This window comes from Pocillopora verrucosa, chromosome 2 (assembly GCF_036669915.1).
Source record: "Pocillopora verrucosa isolate sample1 chromosome 2, ASM3666991v2, whole genome shotgun sequence".
Classification (NCBI taxonomy): domain Eukaryota; kingdom Metazoa; phylum Cnidaria; class Anthozoa; order Scleractinia; family Pocilloporidae; genus Pocillopora; species Pocillopora verrucosa.
Genome location: NC_089313.1, coordinates 6,923,480 through 6,945,768, shown reverse-complemented (window position 1 = coordinate 6,945,768; position 22,289 = coordinate 6,923,480). Strand labels below are relative to the sequence as shown.

Genomic DNA, 22,289 nt, shown 5'->3' with positions numbered 1-22,289 from the left:
AAAAAAGGGGTAAGAAATGTACAAAGTTTTGAAATGCACGTGCCGATCAATTGTTCTGAAAATTAGATATTTTGTTTTGTTATGCCCTCGTTGTCGTCGTCGTGGTTTGCTTTTGTTTTGTTTTGTTTGTTTTTTATGAGGGGGGTGGGGGTGTAAACCAAAGCAATGTAATGAGTTCAAATCATTGATTTGCGTTTATTCTCAGTTGGAGAGACTAGATCAGCTGTTCGAAGAAGAACCATTCCTCTTATTAGCTGGCATCAAATGCACCTCACCTTGGCCTGTTACCATGGTCACCACTACATTGAATATGGGTGAGTTTACAAACAATTTATGTTCGTAAAAACTTGATTTGTCTTCCTTTAGAAAATATAGTCGTGAAGATAAGTTAATGGAGCAGGAGAGCAAGTGCAGCAAGATATTGGGTGCGGTGGGGTGGGTCGGAGCGAAATCTCCGATTAAGTGGAAGAGTGAATCTCTGGGTTCAATTAGTATCCCCTCCCCCGAGTCAAGCTGGGAATGTATATATACTACAGCTTTCGTGCGTGTGCCGGAACCGCGCGAAAATAATGTCATGAATTATTTTTCAACCTTTGGATAAGATGACATGTCTCGAATTGATCTTCTCAAACTTACTGCAATTTAACTCTTTGAAGAAAAAGTAGCCTGAGAAATTCAGGTTTTATGGAGGATTGACAAGGAACCTATATCTTCTTGAGAATAGTCGGTCCAAGTCCAAATGTGTTACAACTATCAGTCTTACAGTCAATTTGGTGAAATTCCGGGCCAATTGGCATAAACACGATAAAGTCGATAAGGTTGTGCGAAAGCACTCTTACTGCGCGTTTTACAGGGTTTCAAATTGTTCAAGAGATGAGGAAACCTCACACGCACAAGGAAAAGCCACTCATAAAAAAACGTGGTTAAACTCAGTGTTAATAAATGTATAGAGGGGGTACGTTTTTAAACATAATTTGGTGCTACGTCAGTGGGGGTATTGAACAATAGTCATGTTTTATTAACAAAGTTAATAAAAGAAATTGGTCCCTGTAAAGAGTTTCTCAAGCGGACCTCTCGAGCGTCAGCCCTACGTCGATACTTCAGCTGTAGAAATCCTTTACGGTGGCCAATTTACATTATCACTTCAGTTGATAAAACCAAATTATCTTTGAATATATGTATTTGTTAATGAATAGAAAAGGAAAGACGGTAAATCTAAAGCTCCGTAATAAAGTAAAGAAAGATATTTTTTCTTCGTCATACAAGCGTGGGACAAGGAAAAAGTAAAGCTTGCCATTCGAGAGCGGAAGTCGAAATTCTGGGGCTCTAATCCTCATGGAGGCACGACCTCGTTAGAAGACCAAAGAAAAAAAATTTATTTATTGTACCGTTTTTTTCAGATTTGCTTGCATACGGCTGTGTACAGAGCCCACTTTTCGTAAGCTATCTCGTCCGCAATAGAACGCTTCAAGGTCAGGAAGTCGAAGTCACAGTGGAGCCAAGTGACGTCTTTATGTATTCAGGTAGGTCCTAAACAGGTTAGTTCAGCTTACTTGCTACACGTAAAACTTGTCTCATGCGAGGGGGTTTGCTGAAATAATATACTTGAAGAAGTATATTATTGGCTACTGCGCTGTGATTGGCCAGTCAAACTCCCAATATCCTTTGCTATTTATCTACGAGAAACGCGGGCGGAATTCGCCAGAAGCCAACGCAACTTTGGTGAATAGTTGTTAACTATGAATTTCATCTCCAGATTCAATTTCGTCCGCGGCCAACTGGCGATCACAGGCTCAAGTTCAGTTTATACCCTCTTTAAGGGGGCTTTTTGACTCTTCCCAAGCTGCATTTCAAACTGCGTCGCTTTCAGGTTAGCTGAGATGAACATGCGCAAAAATTGGTTCCGACCAATGTTTTTATAAAGGTAAGAAACTTTTTTTGTGTCCAAAACGTGAAAAAATGCAAATATTTTGCAACGCGTTGGCAGAACATCGGATAACGCTCAATTTGGTTGGTTTTAATTATGAACACAATCATCAGAAGATGTTTCTACGCTCTAATTCGGTTCACTAAATTAGTTATAAATTATTCAAGTGTTTGACTACCGTAAAGTTTACGATCCAAATCGCCATACTGGCTTCTCGCTGAAAGGCTGTATCCTTTAACCCTTTCACTCCCAAGATATTTTTATTAACTCTCCTTACTGTCTGTCTTACGATTCTTTAGATGTTAGTTCGGAGAATTTGTTGATGGATCAACTGATAATCCCCTAGTTGATTTTTTTTTTATTCTCATAACTTGTTTGCTTTATATTGTTTTGATATTGTAAGGAGAAATTCTGTCTTAAGTCACTTATGAGGACTTCCTGACTTGAAAGTGGATGTGAATTCTCAGGCCCGGTGGCCGTATTTGCAACACCTTTACGGCCCTGAAACGGAAAAACAAAACACAACAAAATAAACAGCTGCAGTAACCTTGTTGGAAGGGATGGCTGTGTAATGTGTTATTACACAGCTTGGACCGACTGTCTGAACAAATTACACATTTTATTAGTTATCAGTTTTAAAAGTTAGCACGTAGGATATCCTTGCGAAAACAGGTCTAGAAGTTTTTAGTACAACTAGCGACTGGAATACCAGTGATTAGTCATAAAATGGATTAGTCACAAGTTTTAAAAGTTAGCATGTAGGATATCTATGCAAAATCAGGTATAGAAGTGTTTACCATAATCAGAAACTGGAAATCCATTGGAAAACTCATTTATAACGTGTCTGTTATCACACAGCCTCGAGGCCGGGAATTGGAATCTGAGAAGAAGCCTGGTTACGAGTACTAAAGATATGGATGGAATGGAACAGTGGAGACTGGAGGCAAACTTTCCAGTTATAGTCACAATAGGATTTTTAAGCAGCAAAGTGATGCAGCGGAGATTTGAACCGCTGTAAACTGCCAGCCACATGAAGGAAATTCTTTAGTGGGGGCTTTTGTCCACTGGCTGGTGAATTGCAGGATGTTTAAGGCCAAACAACTCTGTGGTTAACAGATACGCTTATGTGTTTTTACGCGCATGTCGTATCGATATCACGTAGAATCAGTTGCACTACTTCCTTTGGGTGGATTAAGAAATTAAGAGTAGTGCTACTACATAGAACGACGACTTGCCCGGAGATATTTGCTCCGTTTGTGAGTTTCTCTCTCTTGTTGACTTGGAGTGACATGTTTCCAGTTTTCTTCATATTTAACCCTTGAAATTTCGTATAGAACGCTTTTTGACAAAGTGTCGTAAAACTGAAATCAAAGCAATCCCAACAGCCAATCAAAAGAAAGAAAATACTTAGAAGAGCCAAAGAGAAATCAAAGTGAACACAACCAAACTGTCTAAAGCGCGGAAAAACACGGGTGACCAAGTTGTGGTTGATTTTACTTTTGCATCTGATTGGTTGAAAGAGAGTGGCCCGAGTTTTCTGGATCAATCACAGAGCGGAGCAAAACCAATGTGATCTTAGATTGAAAATTGCCCTATGAGTTCAAGATTTCTTTCGCGTGGTCGTTGACTTGGGTCAAGCCTGAATCAATTATCACACAGAGAAATCAAAAGCGAATGATTAAACTGTTTAGTTGAACTTCTAAGTTGAACTCGTTCAAAACTTAACAACGAAACAGGCTCATGATTTTTTTAGACACCTGGACAGTATGAGGCTACTAGTTGCGTAGCGAATCAGATTGCAGCATTTGTGAATTTCTACTTATATATGATTTATGTGCCACTCTCGCTAAGAGCGGTCCTCTTGACTTCCCGTCGGAAAAAAGTTTTCTTTTATTTTCTGCCCATGAAAAGGGTTTAGGACACATGTTTCAAAAATAGTTGAGTTGTTCTCCAATTCTCTTCTTTTGCTTCGCCACAAGCCAAAAATCATTTTTGGCCAGACCACCCCAGCGAACAGTGATCGAAAGTGTCAATTTCAAAGATTTTGTCTAGCGCGCAGCGACTGCAACAATGTAGCTCACGGAATTCTATCTTGCTACATGTTACAAGGTGTATTCATTTAGTTCACAGACAAAATATGGAAACTTCAGCTGAAATATTTTTCATACCAGCGTGATCAGAGAAGACCCTGCTCTTCGACCTTAATTTGCATATCAAAAATTCACTACTTTGTACGAAAGAATTTTCAAAATGCAGGCGTTAATCGGGCCGAAAAGCATATCAGTGCATAGTTTATACACCAATGAGGTCACGGATTGCCTCAAATCCGCGGGTATATCTCTAGCTTCCATCCACCAACTTCTTTAAAACAACGCAAATCCATGTGTTTGCTCAATTGCGCTCGTGTCAAAGATCATTTGCATGATTCTTGGAATTGACCAAGATCTCCTTTTGGCAGTTCAGACTTCGTTCGTTTATCTTCTACGTTGAGGATTTTAGGTTTTCACTGCAACTGAATGGAGATTACATGCCGAGTTGTCCTAAAACGTTGCGTAAACGTTATCGGTCGTAACGCTTGCGCGCTTGCGTGACTTACAAAGTAGAAAAAGGTGATAGGAAGGCCTCCTCGATAATTTACGTTGAAATATCAGGTCATGAATTATGCAGTGTGGAGAAGATCAAAATTAAAGAATAAAATTTGGCACTCTGGTCATAACAGACATATCGCGTTGCTTGAAAGGACACAAAACAAGTTAAAATAGGTTGCAGTGTTTATATTTACAAAACAACACGCATACACTCTGAAATAATTCTTGCAGATTCTTCCGAGATTTAGTATACTGAACCCGATGAACTAACCCTCCTTTCCGCAGATTTGTTTCCATCATTAATGATGTTACGTTCTTATGGACCACAACGGTTTTGAGCGACAAACTCGACATTTCCCTGCGACCATCAAAATCAACTGGACAAATCCAGCTTGATATATTGCGCGACGTGATTGTGCAAATTTTCCCCCTTGCCATATGGCCTGTTTCGCGGGTTCTACAAATTGAAACCAAAATTAGTTAGTGTAACAAATTCGAATCAAAAGTTATTAAAATGGACTGAATTACATTTTAACGAGAATTTTAACTTTTAAAAAGGTTTACTTGATTCATGGAAAGCAAAGATTGGAGTGGCTTTGGATATTTAAGCCCTGATTTCTCTCCTGGGACGACGTATCGAGTTATTTGAAGTATTACCAGCTAGAGAGAGAGAGAGAGAGAGAGAGAGAGAGAGAGAGAGAGATAGAGATAAATCGTTTATTAAAAAGAAACACCTCGCAGACCGAAGACTGAATTACGTGTATAACCAGCGAAATCCTCGATTACAAGTTAATTTTGTTTCATTCCGGTCAGTTTGACCACGATATGGAAAAAGATATAACAGTTATTGGTATGTTCTAAACATCTGAACACTTTAAGAAACATTAGAAATGCGGTGGAGGTACTTGTTAACAGCCACAGCATAAGGGAAAATGTGAGGCAGTAAAAGAAAGTCAGACTGACTGGATTGAAGTTTCGGAATTTAAGTTATACTCGTATAACATGAGTAATATATTTGCAATTTCTCGAGAGTGAAGGCTATTATCTAACTAAAAATTGGTTCGTAAGTGCCCATCTGGGCTATCTGCAATAGCAGACAAAACCAGAATTCTCTTGACAAAATCAAAGGACAAATTGTGTCATGACGAATTTTTGTCTCGATTTTTGCATCCGCTTAAAACTTCAAAACTGTCAAATTTCGTCAGAGCTTGATCTGCTCATGAGACCAGCTGGCATAGTTTACCAATGGACTCAAACTCCAGTTTCAGGATTCATCGAACGTCGTTTCAAAGTTTTAAAATCCACGAGTTTCGCGACAAAAAAAGTTAATGCCTTAAAGGTAAATTTTAGTGAGTTCAATAACAAGCTGGTGGCAGCTTTTACGACAAATGGCGTTGAAAACTCAGTCTCCTTTCACTGCCTCACATTCTTCTTTTTGCTCTGGATGCTAAAAAATACTTTTACTACATTTCCAGTGTCCTTTAAGGTGTTCTGGTGTTTAGAACATACCACTAACTGTTTTATTTTTTCCAAATCAGGGCTGAAATACCCAAAGCCACTCCAATCTTTGCTTTCCGTGAATCAAGAAAACATTTAAACGATAAAATTCTCATTAAAATGTAAAATTCTTCAGTCCATTTGAATAACTTTCGATTCCAATTAGTTACATTAACTAATTTTGGTTCCAACTCGTAGCACCTGCGAAACAGGTCGTATGACAAAGAGAAAAGTTTGAACAATCACGTCGCGCAATACATCAAGCTGGGTTTGTCCAGTTGATTTTGATGGTCGCAGGGAGATGTCGAGTTTGTCGCTCAAAACCGTTGTGGTCCATAAGAGCGTAACATCATTAATGACGGAGTGTTTGTAAGAGGTTCTTTTACGAACAAAATATCGAACATGGATACATTAATGTTTTGTTCAATTACATTATTGTTATGCGTTATAATACAAGTCTTAAAATAAAATAAATCAAATTCATCCGGAATACATCGATTTTGGATGTCATACATCGATGTTGTGCAGCACACATTGCTTTCCTGACTCATTCACGCGTGACCTTATATAACCAAGAGATGTTCAATAAAACTAAAAGGTGACGAAGCGGAAATAGAAATGACCGGAAGTTAGATTAAACAAGAAGCCCCGGAAACTTTACATTTTCAAAATGGAGGAAATGGAAGCAGACGATCAGTGAAGTTTGAGAAGCACTATGCAAGGTGCACGGATTTGGCTGCCCAACATCGAAGGATTTTTTACGTCTTTGGGTAGGCTACTGGAAAGTGCAGAAGGGCAAAGGAACACTGCGTCCTACGACTCGGCTGAATTTTTTAGTCGCCGTTTACGAGAAAACGAAAGAACTCTTGTCACTTTGACTCTAAGAATAGTATTCAGGAATCTATTCGAAGAGTGGATCCGGTTCTTCGCACTTTAAGAGCAGTGCAGCAGATAATTTGTAGAGTGTACAGTGTGCCATGGCTCAATTCGTTATGGTAAAGTAAAAGAATTCGTTGAAGCGCTATTTAGTTTAACACTACCTTCTTTCTAACGAGTCTCTGTTTAGGGGGGTCTCCTTTTTTAACAGCCCCCCCCCCCCCCACACCATTAGAGCCCACCACCCCTTTTTTCAAAATAGTCAGGCAGTTTGTTATTTCTCTAGGGACAACACCCCCTGGGGGGACTCCTGTATAAAAAGGACAGGGATACTTGTCATACTTTTTAGAGTTTAAAAATGCAGGGTTGGTTGGTATGGTGGTCAGTTCCAAAAGGTCCACAGCGGGAGCTTTTGCGCTACCTCTTAGGTAGGGTCTTGAACAGAAAAAAATGATTTTTCATCCAAGAATTCTTCCGATATCAGCCCGACGAAAACCGGCGTCATTTTGCAGAGTTTGCAACTGTTGCAACAAGTTCGTTTAGGTCAGAGATCACCTCAACTTCATTTGGGAAGGCTTCTTCTATTCTTAGAGTCAGTGACAAGAGTTCTTTCGTTTTTTCGTAAACGGCGACTAAAAAATTCAGCCGAGTCGTAGGACGCAGTGTTCCTTTACCCTTCTGCACTTTCCAGTAGCCTAACCAAAGACGTAAAAAATCCTTCGATGTTTGACAGCACTTCGTCAAAATTAAACCAAAGCTCCTTAAAATGCGACAACTAAAAATCAAATGAATTATATTTTGAAATAAAAACACCCCCTATTTCTTACGAATTATCCTCCTTCAGTACTAGCACACTAAAGTTGGTCAATTTTACTGGATTTTTTGCATAATTAATAAGGTAAAAAACCAAATTTTCGTTTTTCCCCATTTTCTCGGACACATTTGAATTTTCAAACTTTGAAATAATTTTTTGAACATATCTCCCTAAAAGGGTTTTCCAGGCAAATTATCAGAACTTTCGATTTTTTTAGCCTGGCCAGCGATTCTCGATATTTACAGTCACGGCCTCTTCAAAACGTTTCCGTTTCATCTGAATAACAAAATAAACATGGCAATTGTCGGGAAAGTCCCGACTTTCTTTCATTGTTTTTGTCTTTTCACTTTCAAAGGCATGCGCTACGAAGTCAACAACTTGGTAAGTACGAGTAGAAATGTTTAATACGGGGGTACACAGCTTTCTATATCTACAAATAAATTTGTAACAGAAGACTTTTATTTTAAGTAACTTTGCATGAGTAACGTTTTAATGGAAAAGCCTCAAATAAATGCTATTTTGTCAATGTGTATGTCCTGTGCCTATCCAGTCATGCGATGTTATGCAAATCGCAACCATGAATAACACACGTGTTAGGATATCCAAACACGTGTGTTTAGAAAACATTAACAGCCCTCTTATCTTTGTACTGAGTACTTTTACGCTTTGAACGTTCGAGCAAAGAAACTTCCTCTTTGCAACTTTTCGGTGGTCGAAACCACTAAAAGTACTCAGTACAAAAATAAGTGGGCTGTTGATGTTTCTCAAACACATGTGTAATTGTCGGGAAAGTCCGGACTTTCCTTCATTGTTTTTGTCTTTTCACTTTCAAAAGCATCCGCCACGAGGTCATCACCTCGGTAAGTACGAGTAGAAATGTTCAATACAGGGGTATACAGCTTTCTATACCTACAAAAAAATTAGTCACAGAAAAAGCCACGAAGTCTACATCTTGGTGAGTACGATTAATATTCTTTCATATCACACAGCTTTCCATCGCTCAAATGACTGAGTAACTCCGAAATAATGCTTTTTGGGAAGACCCAAGCTCTTTCGATCTTTATGTTTGCGCTCTGTAGTTACTTATCATTCGAATAACACGCGGCGAAAGAATCGCCAATGTAGTGATATACATTTAGAGCACCTTTTTCAAACCTTTGTGCCATTATATCCTCGTTCTTCATTCCTGCACTATGTAGTTATGTCACGTTACGAAAGAAATTCGTTCCAAAATGACTTTTATACCTTTGTGGCCTTTCACCCTAAACTCTATCCTCATCAGTTAAGATTTAAAACCATCGCTCAATTTGAGGAAATGACGATCCAAAAAATAATATCAGACCTATCTAAGTTATGACTGTCTATCCATGATATCATAAGATATTCGTTGTGATTCATTACGTGGTTTTTCAGTAGGAAGTAACCGTCAGGTTTCCCCAGATTTATATTGGTTCGACTGCGTTGTTATGGTGTACCATGAATCCGCGTAAAATTCGTTGAAAGTTTGAAGATATTGTTCGTGCTATTCGTGTTATGCCTGACTAAGGTAATATATAACAATTAATCGCCGAAGGCGAAGCGAATTTTGCTTAGTAATCCTGGATACGAAGTCAAGGGGATTATTGTCCTATATGCGTGTATGAATTCAGCGTGGGGTAAATATTTGTTTAAGCAGAATTGCATGCTTAGCCGCGGGTGCTTTCAATTTCTTTGTGAATTCGTTTTGATTTGGAACTATTCTGTACCAATTGTTTTGTTGAATCTTATCGAGATATTTAGCCAATCTCCCCTTGAATTGAACAAGTTTATTTATTTCATTCAATCAGCAAAAACTTCATATTCCTCTTTTGAAAAGTGATACGCCAAACTTAATGGTATCTTTTGCATTCTTCGGAATTGCATTTCCTTCGCTGCCCTAAGTGAAAAAAAGGGAGCCCAATACCTATCGGAGACTCACAGGATTCGTGTCATTCCTTCTTTGACGACACTCAGGATCATTCAAGGTTGATTGGCTGCTGCCATTGCTATGGGCAAGAAAGGAAGCGGATGTGGTCGGACGACTGGTAGGTGTTCCGCCTCTTGTAGACGAGAAAGCAACGAAGCAGGCGGTACTTGAGCGGATAAGTTCAGTGAGCCTGATACATATTGCTGCCTATGGTAACGCCGAAAGGGGAGAAATTGCCCTTTCCCCATTCCTACTCCCAACAGTCGAAACACCATCCCACCACAGGAAGCTTACATGTTGACAATGGCCGATGTCTCACAAGTGAGAGTCAGAGCCAAACTGGTGGTACTTAGCTGCTGTCACAGTGGAAGTGGAGACATAAGAGCCGAGGGAGTTATAGGAATTGCCCGGAGCTCGCTCGGTGTTGGTTGCGCTGTGGGCCATTTCAGACTCAGCAACAGAGCAGCTGATGAATCGGTTCTACGAACACCTTGTTGAAGGAGAAAGTGCCAGTAAATCCCTTCATCAGGCTATGAAGTGGATGAGAAAAAACGGCTTGACTAACGTGTCTGAGTAGGCTTCGTTTACGCTGATTGGAGATGATGTGAGGCTCGAGTTTGACAAGCAAAGGTAAGACTCAGTCCGAAAAGATATTTCTAAATTTGAAGTTGAATTGGATGCGAAGGTGGCTATGGTTTACTGGTTCCTGTCTGTAGGCGGTGATCCTTTGTTACTTTGAGCATCAAGGCTACTATGACATCTATATCTATCTATCATCTATCTATCTATCTATCTATCTATCTATCTATATATATATATATATATATATATAAATGAATGTGGAGGTAGAGTCCACCTTAGTATTAAGTGCTCAATGCTGTGGTAGCAGAACTAAGTACTCATAATTTAAGGAATTAAAGAGGACGCATCGATTCTCTGTGACTCTGAGTTTCGCGCCTAAGCGCTCTTCAGACAGAACTTTATTTAATGAAGAACATACCTCCTTATATACAAATTAGATAAGAAGCTAATTAATTCACTAGTGTGATGATCTAATCTACATGTGAAATAAAGATTCTATAGAGCTATTATTGGCGGCTTGTGAAATTTGCTGAGCAAAACTTATTCTCGTGGCGGCATTTAGAAATGAGTTCTGTTCTTTTGTTTAATTAAGACGGCTTCTTAGCTCTAACTAAATAAAGTTTTTCTGTGAGGCACAAGTGACACCGCTTGCTTTTGTTGCTCTAGACCGGGGCGATCGCTAAAATACTCCAGTTAATTGTAAAATTGGTGTTGTTGTCTTTGAGTGTCCAGATATGCTTTGATAGTTCCGTGCTGTTTGAATAGTTTCTGTTCCGAAAAGAAAGTTTGTGTTGCGTGTAACGTTGTTTAAAAGTTCCTTCAGTAAGTCCAAAGTAATTCTTTCCGGTTGTGTCATTTTCTGTTGTTACGTTGGCGTTGTAGACGACGCTTGAAGTGAGACAGTTGTTTTTCAGAGGGCAGTCGTTTTTTTTTTTCTGCAGTTACAGTTGTTTTCTGTGGAGGGTGTCTTGCTTGTCTCGAGGATTTTTCTGTTGTGTTTCTTAATTATGGTTTGTAGGTTGTCTGTGCAGCTATAACAAACTTTTATGTTGTTTTTGTTGAAAGTCTTGTTGTACCTGTGGCTTTCGGAAAATGTTTACTGACGAGGTTCAGAAACTCTCTGCCGATGTTTGTTTGTACGTTCATGCTGTAGGGCGGATTAAACCAAATTATGTTTCTTTGTCTGTTTTTGCGGCTGTTCTGTACGGTGTGAGTTACAGGTTTCTTGCGTTAAGTGTAGGTTAATTTTTTGTCGTTTCCACATATCATATATAATTATATATCCATATATAATTATACATATATATATGTAGAGTTGCTACAGACGCTCTCTGGAGAAAACATAGAATCGCGAAGCTGCCTCTCTGCCAATCAGACCCAGGTGTTAGCCATTTATATTTTTACATATTGTGCTTGGTATAATTGTATTTGCTTTGTGTATAAAATATTAGTTGAATTAATAATAACCGTTGTTTTTCACCTTTTGACAGAAAAGGAGACCCCGACAGGGTGAATGATGAGAACTGCTCGAAGGGAACAGAGCTAAAAGTTTTTTAATAGACTTTTTAAATTAATAGAAAAAAGAAGAGAAAGTACTCTATCCGCTATTTCATTAAAATTAAAAAAAGAGCTATCCCAAATTAGGGAAGATCTAGTTCAATTTTTTGTGCTTTCTTTCCCAATATTCTCAGAAAGATGCATTGGTTACGTACTCAAGAATTTATTTGTTTTGTTTTTTTTTTTTTTTTGCATAAAAATGATATTTCTGATATAATAAGCGCAACACAATGTTCACGCACGTAAGGCTGTTAAATAAAGAGAAATCAGTAAAGTTAAAACGGTATTCGATTCGTCAACATTCATCTCCATGCTCAGTTGTAATAAGGTATGGGAAAAATGACTGATCAGCGGGCTAAGCCAAGCTGGGACAAAAGCGCTCAAGATACGATACGACCAACGGGAATTTTTCAGGGGGGGAGGGTGGGCCGTTCACCTCTTCGTGGCTCCGCTGAAAATTGAGCTAGAATGAATCATTTTCACGCCAAACCAGAATTTAATATCGGAAATTATGTAAATACCCGTGAGACTGCTCAACTAGCCATGACATACCCATTATTAAATGTGTTTCAACTTCGCATATCATCATGAGTGTTATGAATAATAGTTTAGGTATAAAACGAACCACTAAAATCTGGTTTGATTTTTTTTTGTCAAAACCTTTTGTAAGGTTTAAACCTTCAATTTTTTATGAATGATTTTGATGTAGCATCTAAAAAGATCCTTGTCAACCCCACGCCTCTACGGAGAAATTCGTTCATATTAACTCAACGCTTAGCAGAAATCGTGCCGGTCTGTAAACACTTTTTGGCGACGCGCTCCACATTTAATAAAAAACGTTCAGAGCTAAAAAAATACGACTAAAGAAGGGGATAACGGATACCTGACGAAGTTCTGGAGAAATACAGGTCTGGGGTTATCTGCTCCAGTAGAGAAGGGTCACTTAATAAACAAAGAAAACAGCACACAGAAGAAAAGATTGCCTTTTCTCATGCAAAACCACGCGGCTTTACCGGACCTCAAGAACACATTGGTGGGAAAATGGGAACTTATTCAAAATTACACCGGAAAAAAAATCATTAAAATAAATCCCGGTCAGATCTAATCTTTGAAGACAGAAGTTTAAAATCGCTTGTGGATGGCAGGAGTGTCATGCAGGCTCGTCAGTACCCGTCAACTTTTAACTGGTCACTTGCCTCTTGTAATATGCACCTTGCGCGAAGATTGTCGACGCTTTGATGCAGAAAAATCTTTGCAAATTAGGCTCTCGGCACTGAAAATAAAAATGAAGGGCGTGATCGCATGAAGGTTTTTTCCGTAGATTTCTCTGGTTGGTTCACCTCAACTCGTGTTACTCATCTTTTGAGCTGATTTCTTAGAAAGAAAGATTATCGAACAATTTTCTTTTAAACTTTCATTTAGTGTTCCTCGTCAATTTCTGTTTCGAAAATACAATAAAAAAAGATCGGTTACCGTGCTTTTCTAGGAGATTAAGTGGGCCAAACTTACCCCATTTATGCCTGTACTGGCACTAATCAAGCGCATCAATTCATCGGTTCACAGTGCTGGGGCTGGGAGGGCTTTTCGAGCAACTCTTGGAAAAACTTGATGGGCAGAAGTGTCGAGCATAGGGAACAAGTGGATATATAATTTGTGGGGAAATCACGCAAATTGAAATGACATCGACTCAAAACGTTCCACGAGTCTTTCCTTTCAAGGTCGTAAATTTGCATCCTGGAGTAACGGGCAGGCTTTTAAATTTATATTTTTTTTCCCTTCGAAGAGTTTTTTTAAATTTCCCAATTTTAAGGGGGACAAATTGTACACCAAAATCATGCAAAAGAATTTAGGTCACTCTGCTCGTTCGAGAGCTAAAGAGTATCGTTCCTCTCTACCCGGTCCATGGATTGATAACAATACCGTGTTCTCAGAATGCACGGGTACTCATTCCCCTGACTAGGTAATTTTTACATGCAGTATGAGATGCGCAGTGCAAAACTGAGAAATCACCTTAATCGCAAAATTGAGACGACAAAGGTGTGGGATTTAGAATCTAGTATCGAATTCTGAATCATGGTCATTTGAATATGTTACGTCATTCGACCCACGCAAAATTAGAATTTTATGTTCCATTTTTCTATCCTCAAAAAAAATCATGTTTCCTTCACAGAAACGGTATATACCCGGCTTTAATTTCTTTTCAACTGAATTTGATTAAAACGAGGCTTAAGCTAAAAAAATAAAAGCGGATGAAACGCCAGTGATAAAAGACGAAATTTGTGAAGCAACAATATTAATATTTGAGTATACTAATACCAAATGTTTTACATAAACAATAAACATGCCATTTCTTTCTAAATTTATAGACTTGCGTCCATATCTCCACTATACTTTGTAAGTTAAATTCTTCAATTTTATTTTACATATTTTCGCGATCAGAATTTTGCGTCTTAACTTAAATGAAAGAAATCCGACAAAAATCGTAACATGTGTCGAGCCCGCGTTTTTTTCTTTTGATTTTAGATAGTTTACATTTTGTTATTCCGACCTACCTACAGATAGCCTGTTCCGTCATCTTTCACACCCCCTATTGCCACATCATAGTTACTGATATTATTTGGTGCTACTCCAGCAACACCGAAACCAACCCAACCTGTGGTTCTTACTTGCACCATAAACTCCAGTCTGTCTGCGAACTCATAGTAGTTGTAGGAAACATTGTAATTTCCTTTGTCATCGAGTATGATCATGTTGGAGTACATGTTATACATACTGCTACTTTTTGTGAAAGCCACAAACAGCGCTAAAATACACAACTGTACAACAGCCATTTTCTTCGTCAAAGATCGGCCTCGCCTTCACTGAGGAACAGTAGCCTTGAATGACCGTGCATTTTTGTAATTGTGCGTTTTATAGCCTTTTTCTAATTACTTACGTAGCCAATATCTGTCGGTGGTATATTTTGTATTTTTACCTTTGTTTTGGCTTCAAAACAAGCTAAGTGTGATAACAGAGAACAGGAAGCAGCAATTAGAGGAAAAAAAAAGATATGCGAAGAGAATATTCAAGTGGAAAGTTTTCAGTGATAACAGGATGGGAAACCAAGGAAACCAGTTGTTTTCTGAATGAGATTTTTCCTTTTACGGTGAATCTGAAGAGATCAAAATTGAATCATGCAAAAGCTGGAAGAATTTGTTAACTTAATCAGATGAGCACGGAGATCTCAACTACTATTCCGATAAAGGGAAGTGATAAACTGCAAGCAAATGAAGTGAAAGAAAGGTAGAAAATACACAGGTAAAAAAGTGACATCTTAACCAGCTGAAAATTAGCCAATGATATCTGAGAAATATCCAAAAGGCAAAATCTATCTAAATTTAGGCAATTGGTCGTTAATTTTGGACCTACTTATAACACATAACCGCTGGTCTTTAAGCGTGAGTCCAGCATTGGAACAGTATTGGTCAAGTAAGATAAATTAATCAACTGCCTTCGCTTTCGATGCAAAGTTTCCCCACTTTGAATACGCATGTACTTGACTTAACGTTTAAATATGTCAGTTGTCAATATATCTGATGACTCTTAAGTTCAGGAAATTTAATCAAGCCACGTCACTGTTTGTTTATTTTGAAAAATGTAGTCTCGCTTTATAAAGTTTCTCATTTTGCAATCAGCGTCACCGACTTCTTTCGATTATGTGACCTCTGCGTTAATTTCAAAATCGACTTGATTACTCGGCATTTTTACGAGGGATCGGCGTCTGCTCAGGGCACACCAAAAGGGCAACTTAATGTCATTTTTTAAAAATAAATTAATTACCCTGCCTTAGAGACCTAAGCAGCATGATTTTTGTCTTCGTTCAGCCGTAACGAACAAACGGCTTCTTCATTTTTGTAATGTAGCAAAGGCAGTAACAAAAAACTGTTTTGTTACTGCCTTGAAATTGTAAGTTTTGATTTGAGATTACTGTCAACAAGATCCGGTCAAATTTCCAAACTTTCATTTCATTTACTCTTTATTTAGAGAAAACACTGAAACTAAATTTGCTGGGGAAAAAAAAAACTTTTGTTCCATACTTTATAAGTTTTTCAGTGATATATAGTTTTTATGGTTTCTTTGAAAGTAGGGCGCGTAGAACGATTTTTCAAAATGTTTTTTTCCAAAATGTTTCCTTGTTTCCTTACATTTCGATGTTTACTGTGCATTTTGTTGCATATTTGTCGTCTTCACTTGAACTCCCTAGACGAGGCCGCACAGTTCATGGTCATCAAGGCAGGCAAAGCGCTAGTTCCTCTTTTTCTTCCTTCTTGTTCCTCACTAAGGAGGGGGGACGGAAGCCAAACCCCAGATCAAAACTTAGCACATTTTTCTCCAATTCCGATATTTATCACTTATACTTGAAATTACTTTGCGAGTATTGGGAAAACTGTGAGTTTGAAATGTTTTCAAATTGCGCCGGTAAATATTAAAAGTGTGACGTCCCAACAAGCTGTGTTTACATACTCTCATCTAAACTAACCAGTTGACCAATGAGAGCGTGCGAACTATCTCGATTATTTTATAACCATCACTAGTTACAAAAGTGTGACGTGCAAAACCGAATTACAGTCACTTGGCTTTTTTAGTAGTTTTGGCTTTGATCATGCAAATCACACCTGCTAGAAAATGAAAAGTTCACGAAGACAATGAGTCCATTATCACGCAAATATAGCTTACCGTTAAAAAAAAATAGACTTAGACGATCTTGTGATGAAAATCAAACCTTTCAAAGGGGTAAACACTGAAACCTGACATTTCCTGTTGAAAAAAGAATAACACTTTTCATTTTTCATGTTCAATTACATCATGAGTGATAAAAGTGTGACGTACGAAACCAAAATACTGTGTACTTATTGATGGAGTGGTAGGGGCGCAGCGAGGTCCTTTCTTCATGACCCTGAGCTTAATATTTTCTTCACTGGCCCCACCAAATTCGGTCAATAAGCATTTTATCATATGACCGCTAACTGTTAAAAATTTCAACCTAAATGGAACGCGATAGACGGGTATACGGGCACACAAGAAGTATGCAATTTAAAACTTTTCCCTTTATTTCGATAAGCCCAGAGGGGGGAAGGGAATAACCTAAACACACGTGATCTGGATACCTAAAACACTGTGATAGCGGAAGTTAGGAAGGTTGGGAAAAGTAACTCGTTATTTTTGTTGTTTCATTTTGAAAGCATCAGCCACACTGTCAACATCTTGGTAAGTGCGATTGAAAATCTTTCCTAGTCACTCGGTTCTTATCAGCCTTAGTTATTTAGTAACTGTAGAGAGGTAAGGCACTTATGGCAAAGCCCAGTACCTACTTTTTTTATCTTCATGTTTGCGATACGTCACGTTTCGCGTGTTAGCCCTTCGTTAAAGCGGTTGATGGCGCGATTGAATCGTCACCACGGCGAAATAAATTGGTTTTACGGCAACTTTTTCAAATCTCTGTGGCTTTATACCGTATGATTTATCCTCATTAACTAAAATAAGGTTATTGAGTATTGTACAATTTGAGAAATTGATGATCATAAAACTGGATTGTCCCACGTTGATATAGGAAATCCGTAGTGCTTCATTACGTGGTTTTCCGGTGGCTACGATCTCCACTAGCTATTAACTTGACACTTTTTAGGAGGGTTTAACGATCGATTCCAAGATTGCAGTAGACTCCAATTGAATCTCCGTTTTCTACTTGTACACAAATGTTTCATGGTCGAGATACTATTCGCTTAAGTTTTTAGATACTAGCGGCGGGTTCTACGGTACATATGTTTCTAAACGCCGTAATCCCTTTCTTTTTTCTGTCTGTTTAAGCGCCAGTCTCGCATAAGAAGATAAGTCATGACGCTGCGCACTCATGAAGAGAGATGTTTTAATTTTCTCAGAGAAACTAAAACTTTCTTAAATTCACTGTTATTGCATACAGAGTATAAGCGTACTTTTGCGTTGAACGGATGCTTCATATCCTCACCGTAAAATCGCTTTCTTCAGACCGTTATGGTTTCATACAATATATTTCAACCTCATTATAACTAAGATTGTTCGGCATTGTTTAGTTTGAGAAACTGATGGTTTCCACAATCACGTGATCAAAAACTAAATTCAATCCTATATTAAGGCATAGTTATAATGCAGAATGTCTTTCACCGATGTCAGCAGTGGCGGCCCAAACTCACATCTCGAGGAAACGCAAACGATTAATTCATGAAAGCGTCACGCGTTGTGTGACTCGGTGCTAAGTCACGAGAGTTGAACATGTTATAAAAAGAGGAAGATGTTTCATTTTTGGACGCTGAAATCCGTCATTAGTCAGAAAAGTGTGACGAGCTCAACCGAAATACAGTCACTCAGTTTTTTTAGCAATTCTAGCTTCGATCATGCAAATCACACCCGCTCGAAAATTAAAAGTTCACTAAGACAATAAGTCGATTGTCACGCGAAGATAGGTTACCGTTTAAAGAAAGAAACTTAGGTTGTACTGTGATCAATCTTGTGATGTAAATGAAAGCTTTAAAAGAATCAACACTTAAGCTTGTCGTTCTCCATGAAAAATAGAATAAGTTTGTTATTTTTTAAAGACATGCAAGAATCTAAGCCATATATAATTTTTATCATTCAAATGATCGCTGGGTGTTAGTGCCCTCTAGTTGCAAGTTTCTTGCGATTGTCTGACGAAAAGAGGAAACAAAAAGGTTGAAAAGCACTATTGCTATTGGGAGTTTTCAGGAAAGTCCCTTCCGAATGCGCGGATCCTACAACGTAACTGTAGTCCAGTCCATTTCCCCCACCTCTCTTCCCTTCTCAAAAGAAATATGAAGGACTATTAAGTATAACTATTGATTATTACTGAAAGTCAAGCTACCTCCTCATTTACTTGTTGCCATATTTCAGTCATTGGATTAACACCTTCAAAGGTAAGACCAGTGATGTGGTTATGTTCAAGCAAATTACCGATCCACTCCGTCCGTTTTCTTTTTTTTTTTTTTTTTTTTATCAATTATCTCAGTTGCTATTTTTGTCTTCGATCATGCAAATCACACCCTCCATCATTAGTTAGAAAAGTGTGACGTGCCAAACCAAAATACAGTCACTAAGTTTTTTTAGTATTTTTGGCTTCGATCATGCAAATTAGACCCGCTAGAAAATGAAAAGTTCACGAAGACAATGAGTCCATTATCACGCAAAAATAGCTCAGCGTTAAAAAAGAAACTTAGGATCGATCTTGTGATGAAAATCAAACCTTTCAAAGGGGTAAACACTAAAGCCTGACATTTCCTATAACGAATAAGATTGATGGCGCGATTGAATCGCCACCACAGTGAAACAAATTCGTTATCCAGCGGTCTTCTCAAATCTCTGTAGCTTTATACCGTTTAATTTATCCTCATTAACTAATGTTATTGAGTATCGTTCAATTTGAGAAATTGATGATCATAAAACTAAAATCAGACCTTTATTTATGTTGTGGACTGTCCCTCGCTGAAGGAAATCCGTGGTGCTTGATCAGGTGGTTTTCCAGTGGCTATGACTCTACATCAGCTATCCACTTGAATCTGTTTAGGAGGGTTGAACGAATGATTCAGAGATCGCACTAGATTCGAAATGCCATATTTCTACTTGTACACAAGCGTTTCATTGTCGAAATACCCTTCACTTAAACCTTTGGATACTAACGACGGGTTCTGCGGTACATATTTTTCTAAAGCCGTAATCTGTTTCTTTTTTTTCCGTTTAAGCCCCAGAGTCTCGCACAGGAAGATAAGTTGTGAGGCTGCGCGCTCACTAAGAGACATGGTTTAATTTTCTCAGAGGAGTGATACTTTCTTAAATTCACTGTTATTGCATTCATAGTATAAGCGTATCTTACCGTTGAACGGATGCTTTATATTTCCACCGTTAAATTTCTTTCTTCAAACCGTTAAGGTTTTATACAATATGTTTCAACCTCAGTAGTTAAGATATTGTTAGGCATTGTTTAATTTGAAAAACTGATGGTTTCAACAATCACGTGATCAAAAACTAAAATCAATCCCATATAAAGATATATTCATAATGCAGAATGTCCTTTACTGGTCCAAGTTCACGTCTCGAGAAAAAGCAAACGATTAATTTATGATAGCTTCACGGGTTGTGTGACTTATGTGTTAAGTTATGAGCGAAGTTATGAGCGTTGAACACGTTATTAAGAATAGAATGGGGAGCGAAATATGGTCGATTTGTAGCGAGAAATATTTCGAGAAATCAACATTTAACATGTAAAATCAATAAAAGTACACACATCTTGTGTGTCCATATTAGTTTCTGGCGATTTCTGCCGTTTTAAGCTTACTTTGCCATCGCTGTTATTCCCATCCCCACAGTGACACCTCGCATTAATCGAGCGTCCCAATCAACCAAGCAGACAGCTGTCCCCGTGATAGGTCTGCAATTCCTGATCCATAATAGGAATGCACGATAGAAGCGGCACCAGGATCGTGCATGCTATACCACTGGAACATACCACAGAAACCTTTTCCAGCCGCTCGAAAATTGTTGATGACTTCCCTTACCACAGTAGACTTACCAGTTCCCCCCTTGTTCAGTCCCTTAAAAGTTATGACCCTTACAAGCCAAGCATACAATCTCCGCCCGTCCGTGAGATAAGTGAACGCTCATATTGACGACATGCTAATAACCACCAAACTACTCTACTGAATATTATGGAGAACGAGTTGTCACAGGAAGAAAAATTATGAAATAACATAATGAACATCACTTGACGATCTGCGTGCTCAAGGAATTGGCTGAACTAATAGAAATTTTATTGTCCTTTACAATGAATTTCTGGTGGCTAAATAGGCATTAACACCAACATAACTGTAAGGGGATAGATTAAGGGTAATTCGGCCAAATCTTGCAGGCTTTTCTTTTTATCCAGAAGTTTAGTGACATCACCTTGGAAAGGTAAATGCAATCTACGGTAGGGCATCATATGGACAATTGTGTGATCATCTCGGTAATGAACCAAAAGAACGGTGTTGCAATAAAATCGAGCGAGGGAATTTCCAGTACAAACATTTTGGACGGTTATTATTTAAACTGTCGAATAGCCCGAGAAAACTAGAGCAATTTTCTCTTTAATCATTCTTGTATTATTCATGAATAAGAAATAAAATAGAGTGATCCTAATGGTCTGCATTGCACATACGTTTTGACAGCCGGTTTAACAAAATCAATAAACTAAGAATGGGGAAACTAGAACTTATATTATAGACTATTCCTTTCTGATTCCTTTCTGATTTCTTTTGATTTCCATCGATTTTTCATTAGCTGAATTTGTATTTTATTCTGGTCTTTTTTGTTTGTTTTTAATCAAAGCGAATAATGCCTCAAAAATAAATCGGCGAGTCAGGCTATGACACATGGCAGCAGTTTGTTTCCTTTGAGAAAAGGTAGCTTCCTTACCTCACAATACATGATATAACCAAGCCTCTTATTCTTCAATCTTCTTCATTGATTGAATCAATGAGCTTCATTATCAATTAAGAAGGGACTCTCTTTTCCCATTTCTTTCTGTTTCCGGTTTCCTAATTATCTGCTTTAAGAAAGTTGAGACACTGGGAAGAGAAATTTTTTTAGTTTCCTCATACGATTAGAAAGACCAGAAGTTCTAGTTCGATCACAAATCCTGTGACAAATTCTTAGTAACAATGAAACTTTTTGATTTTCAAATATGAATGTAGTTTAAGTCAGGCACAACTGTCTATCACCTGAGTGAAATGTGAACAAAGGTAGAAAAAACTGAATATTAAAACCAAAACTCTTAGTAATTTATTTTTTTTTATGCGATTATCATTTGGTATCTATTTGTTTATAACCTGTATGAGCTTTCTTAACATTGATTTATTATATTCCAATTGTAACTGTTTTAAAACTACAATTAATTCCATTGTCATTCCTATAAGCCCATTTGCGGATAATCTTTAAGTTCTCTTTGAAGTTTGTAAGACTTTTCACTAATCTTCAGACTGCTCCAACATCGAAGATGTACATAATAGATTTTTGGCTTTTAACGTTCACTCACAAAAAGATGAAAGACAGAAATCGGTAGGAATATAATTCGACCTAAGGGCAAAATATTTCTTTTACATCACGTGACGAGATGAAGGAACCAAAAAACTTAGGTCAAAGTATAATATATAGATTTAGCCAAGCCTAAAAGCGGAGCTCGTATTTTTTTTTCCCCGCACGTCTCAAGGGCACAACGCCTTGCCCCGGCCAGGACTAGAATCCGGGTCGCCCAACTCGCAGCCCAGTGCACTGACCACTGAACTACTGGACAAAGCCGTGGCGTTGGCGTACCCGCGGTACAGCTGACCACGCATGTTAAAAGAAGCACCTTGTACGGTCGTACGGTCATACATCCAAATTTTTTCGGCTTGATGGGCTACTACTATTTTGCATAATTTTGGGGCTACGCTCTGCGAGCTC

At 38.2% G+C, this 22,289-nt stretch overlaps 2 long non-coding RNA genes across 2 annotated transcripts in view; one reads left to right on the top strand and one right to left on the bottom strand.

Moving 5' to 3' along the window:
• Positions 1 to 4,553: 4,553 nt before the first annotated feature.
• LOC136279272 (uncharacterized) overlaps positions 4,554 to 22,289 on the bottom strand; it is a 154,875-nt gene continuing 137,139 nt past the window's right edge. Inside the window, exon 3 of the long non-coding RNA XR_010716795.1 lies at positions 4,554 to 4,972. This is a non-coding gene — a long non-coding RNA (uncharacterized lncRNA). The remainder of the gene's footprint in view (positions 4,973 to 22,289) is intronic.
• On the top strand, positions 7,773 to 12,006 carry LOC136279273 (uncharacterized). Its single transcript, XR_010716796.1, has 3 exons — positions 7,773 to 8,657; positions 9,695 to 10,277; positions 11,720 to 12,006. It is a non-coding gene; the product is annotated as an uncharacterized lncRNA (long non-coding RNA).